The 6716-nt window shown below is 36.4% G+C and overlaps 1 pseudogene across 1 annotated transcript; it reads right to left on the reverse strand.

Annotated features, from left to right (window-relative positions):
- Window positions 1–5760: 5760 nt before the first annotated feature.
- On the reverse strand, window positions 5761–6306 carry LOC105544874 (annotated as a pseudogene). Its single transcript, XR_001006832.1, has one exon. The product of XR_001006832.1 is annotated as a 60S ribosomal protein L24 pseudogene (transcript).
- Between the last annotated feature and the right edge of the window lie 410 nt (window positions 6307–6716).

Raw genomic sequence — 6716 nt, forward strand, 5'->3', positions numbered from 1 at the left:
CCATTTTAATGGATTGAAAAAATCGGTATGGTTAAAATGAAGATACTGCCCAAAGTAATCAACAGATTTAGTGCAGTCTCTGCCAAAATACCAATGTCTTTCTTCACAGAATTAGAAAAATCAATCCTAAATATTATATGAAGCCTAAAAAGAGCACAGCAATCCTGAGCAAAAGGAACAAAGTTGGCGGCATCACACTACCTGACTTCAAAATATGTGACAAGGCTATAGAAACAAAAACAGCATGCAATGGTATAAAAACACGGACCAATATAGAGAGAATAGAGAACCCAGAAATAAATCGATATATTTATATCCAACTGATTTTTGACAGAGATGGCAAGAATATATATTGAGGAAAGGACACGTTCTTCAATAAATGGTGCTGGAAAGATTGGATATCTATATGTAGAAGAATGAAACTGGGTTCCTGTCTCCCACTGTGTACAAAAATCAGCTCACAATGGATGAAAGACTTAAACCTATGACCTGAAACTATTAATCTACTAGAAGGAAACATAGAGAAAACATTTCAGGACATTGGTCTAGGCAAAGACCTCAAAAGCACAGACAACAAAAATAAAAATAAATTGAACTATATGAAACTAAAAACTTCTGCACAGCAAAGCAGACAATCAACAGAGTGAAGAGACAACCTGTTGTATGGAAGAAAATACTTGCAATATATTCTTCTGACAAGTGATCAATATCCAGAATATAAAGGGAACTAAAACACCTCAACAATAAAATAATGTCATCATCCTCTCATTAAAATGTGGGAAAAGGCATCAGTCAACATTTCTCAAAAAGACATACAAATGGCCAACAGATACATGAAAAGATGCTCAAATCATTCATCAGGGAAATGCAAATCAAAACCACAATGAGATGCCATCTTACTCTATTTGGAATGGCTATTATCAAAAAGACAAAAAAATGCTAGTGAGGATGCACAGAAAAGGGAACTCCTATACACTTCTGGTAGAAATGTAAATTAGTGCAGCCACTATGGAAAACAGTATGAAGCTTTCTAAAAAATAAACTAAAAACAGATCTACCATTTGATCCAGCAATCCTGCTACTAAGAATTTATCCAATAGAAAAACCAGTGTATCAGAGGGATACCTGCACCCCCATATTTATTGCAGCACTATTCACAATAGCAACCTGTGTCCATCAACACATCAAAAGATCGTGAAAATGTGGTGTGTATACACAATGGAATATTATTTGACTGTTAAGAATGAATGAAATACTGTCATTTGCAGCAACACAATAGAACTGGAGGTCATTAGTGAAGTGAAATTAGCTAGACACAGAAATACAAATGTTGCATGTTCTCATATGTGGGAGCTAAATTGTTCATCTCATGGAGGTAGAAAGTAGAATAATAGACACCAGAGGTTGAGAAGTGTGTGTGGGGCGGGAGGAGGGTAATGAAGAGAGGTTGGTTAATGGGCGCAAACATACAGTTAGATCAAAGGAATAAGTTCTAATATTCAATAGCAGAGTATGGTGACTATAATTAACAACAATGTATATGTGTTTCAAAATGGCTAGAAGGGAGAACTTGAAATTTTCCTAACACTTAGAGAAGATGAACACTTCAGTGATGGATACCCTATATGCCCTACCTGATTATTACACATTCCATGCATGTAACAAAATATCACATGCACTTCATATATATGTACAAATATCATGTATCAATAAAAAAATTATAAAGAAACATGGGCTTTAGTCCCAACTATGCACTGAGTGTGAAGATTAGAATGTCACTTAACTTCCCTGGGCCTCAGTTTCTTTACCTGTTATGTGTGGCAGAATAACAGTCCCCTGAAGGTGACTACAGATAAATTTACTGAGCCTGTGATTACATTAGGTTGCGTGGAAAAGGGAGCTTTGCAGATGTGATTAAGTTAAGGATCTTGAGATGGGAGGATTATCCTGATGGTTCTAATATGATCACAAGGGTTCTTAAAAGTGGAAGAGAGAGACAGAAGTCAGAGGAAGATGTGACTCATGAAAAAGATGATGGAGGAACAAGTCGTGAGCCAAGGAATGCAGACAGTGTCTAAAAGCTGGAAAAGGAAAGGCAATAGATTTTCCCCTAGATCCAGAGAAAAACACAACGCTGTCAACTCCATGATTTTAGCCCAGTGAAACCCATTTCAAATGTCTGACCTACAGAATTTACAGTAAGGTAATAACTTTGTGTTGTTGGAAGCCACTAAGTTTCTGGTAATTTGTAAAGCAGCAATAAAAAACTGACATACTTGTAAGAGGATAGGATAGATGACATACCTCGTCTCAGGCCTGTCAGATGTGAGTGATATAATTTCACATCTCTAACAGTACTTTTTGATATCTGTTAGAAGGAATGAGGCAATCATTTTAGAAATGCTGGACTTGCTGTATTCCCCAATATTATGAAGGAGTATTTAACATTAAGGAGTATTAAAATAATCAAAATGGAATAAAACTGCTTATCTTTATTGGACGATTACTTGGTAATATTACTTATGTTCCCTATTTCGCAGATGAGGAAATCAAGGCCTAGAGAAGTTAAGTGACTTGCCCAAGGTGACAGGTGAAGACGGCATCCAAATCTAAGCAGTGAGACTCCAAAACCCAACTGCCAGCACTTCACTAGGTTACCCCTGAAGACGAGTGTAACTGTGATGATGGGGAAGCTTTCTGTGTGAAATGAAGCTTGGAATATTTTCAGGACCCCTGGCACCTACTTACTTAAAACATTTTTCAGGTCTCCAAAGTCACAACCCCACCCGTCTTCTTATAGATTTTGAATCATCTGAGAAATCTTCACAGGAGTCAGGTAGGGATCAAAATCTTTCCTGCGATGTTGGTAAATCTGACTGCCTTTATCTTGCAGTTACAATTGGGATTTCTAACACCAGCTCCCTGAATTGAACTGGCTTTTTAATGAAGCAGCAGAACCAAGAAGCCAGAGATTTCTCCAAATTTCATCAGTCAGATGAGGCATTCCTTGCTCCACAAGGAGGAGGAGGAAGGATGGGAATGTCCACTCCTATAAGAAACGTATATTTCTGGAACCCACCCAACTTGTTCTAGCAAAGTGTTATAATTCTCCAAGTCATCTCTTTTGTTTTAACATCTGGATTTTTCTAAGCTTTGCATTTTTTTTTTTTTTTTTTTTTGGTCCCAAATCTGTTTTAGAGATAGATGTTCTAATGATCTGTTCAGGAGCATAAACTTATCTATCACTGTAACATTACATTCCTTGTCTCTCCTCTTCCCTTGGGAAATATAGATGGAAAAGTGAGATGTTACCTTCTTTTCTGAACACTGAAGCAAATAATTCTTTTCAAAACTCAGCAGTTTCAATCACTACTATAATTTTACGGACAACACTAACACATGTTATTGTGTATATTAAGATAAGGATAATCAAACCTGTGCCTCAAGTCATAAACTGATTGGCACGAGTCAATATTTTTCTTTAGTATCCTAGGCATAGCATGCCCATATTTAGGCATGTAATTCTTCTTGGTTTTGGCTCCTATAGAATTATGAAAGTTAGAGAGCATTATTAATGGACAAATTATACCTGCTGCAGGAAACATGTGGAACTGCTCACAAATGTACATCCCTAGGAATTGAGTTGGCCAAACCTATTCTCTGCTTCCAGATTGTAGAATAATTTTTCAGGATTTTGAAAGTCTTCAGTGCAAGGCAGGTACTGGTTATTTACTTTAAACAAAGCACCAGGACCTAGCCATTCTCTGAAGCTAGAAGTCGTATTTGACTTACCAGTTTTCTTACATCTCAGAAAACCTGCTACTTCCTAGTACCACCCCTTTAAGAATTTCCTCCAAATTATTTACTTGTAGTACTTTCACAGTTACTTGTTGTTAAAAGTTAAATAATAAAAAGATTCTTTATGAAATGATGGTCTCTGTGTAGGAACAGATTTAACTTTCTTAATTATGTGTTTCAGTTCTGGATGCCAGCCCTTTTCTGTTTTCAATTCCAGGTTAACCTTATAGCTAAGGCTAATTTTAAGCAATTTTTGTTTCTTAAGGTTATAAGGATAACATAAACTCCCTACTGGTTCTCTATATAAAACCTTAGAATATTATTCAACAGAGCAGTGTACTGGAAGTCAAGAAAACAGATTCTTGTTTCTATTAAGAGTAGTACCATGACTGATTTTAGCTGTAATATATAGAGAAACAATCTTCCAAGTAATATACCCCAGATGGCTTGGCTCTCCTCCATTAAAAAGCATTGCAGTATGTAAGTACAAAGCATTTATGAATGCAAAGTAACTCTTTCCATTATCAGATTACCTGAACAATTATTCTGCGTAAATTATCAGATGCTATATTTATAAAATATAAATATATTTATCAATATAAATATACAGATGATAAAAAATGCAAAATTTAATTATTTAGCAGGTATCCATACTGAGAGTAGTACATTGTTCATATTTAGTTTTATTCCAACTTAATCCTATGATAAACAAAGTAAATACATTATATTAGTTATACTGTGTTTTTGGATGGGCTTGTTGGATTTGTTTTTCTTATTTTGGTACTACACACACCTTGAATCTGAATATTTTATGTGTTCCAATCTGTGAATATTTTATTTGTATGTTCTGTTGCTTTCCCTTTATAACATGTTTGATTTTTAAAAAGAACAATTATTTTTCAAAATGAGAAAAATATACTTCAGACAGTGAACAGAGTCCAATAGGGGCAGTTTGAAGGTATATAAAGCCTTTGAACTTGTTTGTTTTGTATGATTTTTAATTCCTCCATCAGTTTCTGAATTCAATATTCTCTAAAGAGTGCCTGAAGCTTACAAGCTACTAGTCAGGCAAAGTTGGACACTGAGATTTCTAATTTAGTTTCTTTGACAGGTGAAATCACATGTATCCAGAAATTGCTGGTACTTACTCAGCTGTAACTACAGACGAGACCAGGGAGATTTTCGTGCCAACACTGGCATTCATTTGCTTTGAGGATTTCTTTCTCACTTCTCTTTCTCTCAGCTTACAATAGATGGCCTCGTTGTTTTAGATGGATTACACCTGTTTCTGAACAAATCCAATACACTTAGAGCCTTCCCAACATACATGTGGAATTTGTGAGCTGCCAAGAAATGTACTGTTTTCCAGAAAGTATAAATCTCTAAGGCATAGTTGAACAGTCCCTGCCTTCTTAGTCTTGGCCATACTCAGGGTTCCTGTCTTAGGTTTGCTTTGTTTTGTCTGAGACTTGATGAATTGATCTCTTCATTAGGCCTAACCACTTGGAGGCTAGGAAACACGGTTCCTTCAGTCTCTGATCCTGTATCCTACCTCATAGTCAGTGAGCTTCAGAAGAGGTTTGTCCTTTATCTTTCCATTCACTTTATAGTTCATAATTCTTTTCATTCTCATTAATGCAGTGTTTCCCCTGACCACACTCATGCACACCTCAATTCTTTTAAATAAATATAAGAAACCAAAGAATCAGCAAAGTAGTTTGGTGTCTATAATCATTTGCCTGTCCCTCTAATTTTTCTTCCTTTAAAACATTGCATATTTATTTTAATCCTAGTTTCCTTTTTTAGTCATAGTTGCTATAATATTTCATATGCATCTATATGTGCCCTTCTCAAATTTTCTAACTCTAAAAATTATCTTTGTTTTTCTTAAACTAGATTTGTCCAATGCTGCCCACTTAATACTAGATGTGTCCAAACCTGCATCTGACCTTTCTATTTTTTTTTTTTTTTTAATAATCCGATCTTTATTTAAAAATCGAATCTGCCAGTTTAGCGTTTTCCACCAACCCGGGGAGCTAAAACTTTCACAGGCTTCACAATCTTTTGCTTAGGTGCTGCCTTTGTGGGTGCCTTAGCAGCAGCCATCGCAGTCTTTTTAGATGCTTCCTTAGCCCTTTTTGCTTCCTTAGCAGCCCTGATAGCTTGTTCTCTTTGAGCCTTTCTAACTTCAGGTTTCTGATTCCTCTTGGCCATTATATTAGCAAGAGATGCACCAGTATTGGCCCTCTGGAATTTGACTGCTCGGCGGATTCTTTTCTTTTGAATTTCTTCTGACTGTCCCTTTTTGTGCTTCCTTCTGTAGAGGACAGTCCAATTTATCTGCCGAGGATTCCTCTTGGAAAGGAACGCCGACTCGCATTTTGCATTAAGAAACTGGAAAACTTTCCAGTCGGTCCTGGCGTAGCGCCTCCCGTGTCCGGGGTAGATCTTGTACCCGCTAAAACTGCAGAGCTCCACCTTCATGGCGACGGCTCCACGGGAAGAGAAAAGATCTGCATCTGAGCTTTCTAATCATCACGTTCTAAATCATTCTGCTCAATATCCTTAAAAAAGCAAACAACAACAACAACAACAAAAACAGCAAAAAAAGAAAAACAAGCGTTATCATCCCTTCCTATTCACCACTAGAAGCGCTGTCACTAAAACACAACATATTTTAATGTTTGTAGGTATTCAGCCATATGTTACTTAACATCATGCTCATCATAGTAGATGACATACAGATTGAGTCAAAAAGTAATCATGTTCCGAAGCCATAACAATCTTTCAGTCTTGTCTCTTCCACTTAATGCTGCTGGTCTATCCCTGGGTAAAAATCTCTTATTACTACTTCCGCTCTGGCCTCTTTACAAGTCTTTTTTATGTGCTCAAGTCATTTCACAATCTGCTTGTTTCTT

The sequence above is a fragment of the Mandrillus leucophaeus genome, unplaced genomic scaffold (assembly GCF_000951045.1).
Source record: "Mandrillus leucophaeus isolate KB7577 unplaced genomic scaffold, Mleu.le_1.0 Scaffold311, whole genome shotgun sequence".
Taxonomy (NCBI): domain Eukaryota; kingdom Metazoa; phylum Chordata; class Mammalia; order Primates; family Cercopithecidae; genus Mandrillus; species Mandrillus leucophaeus.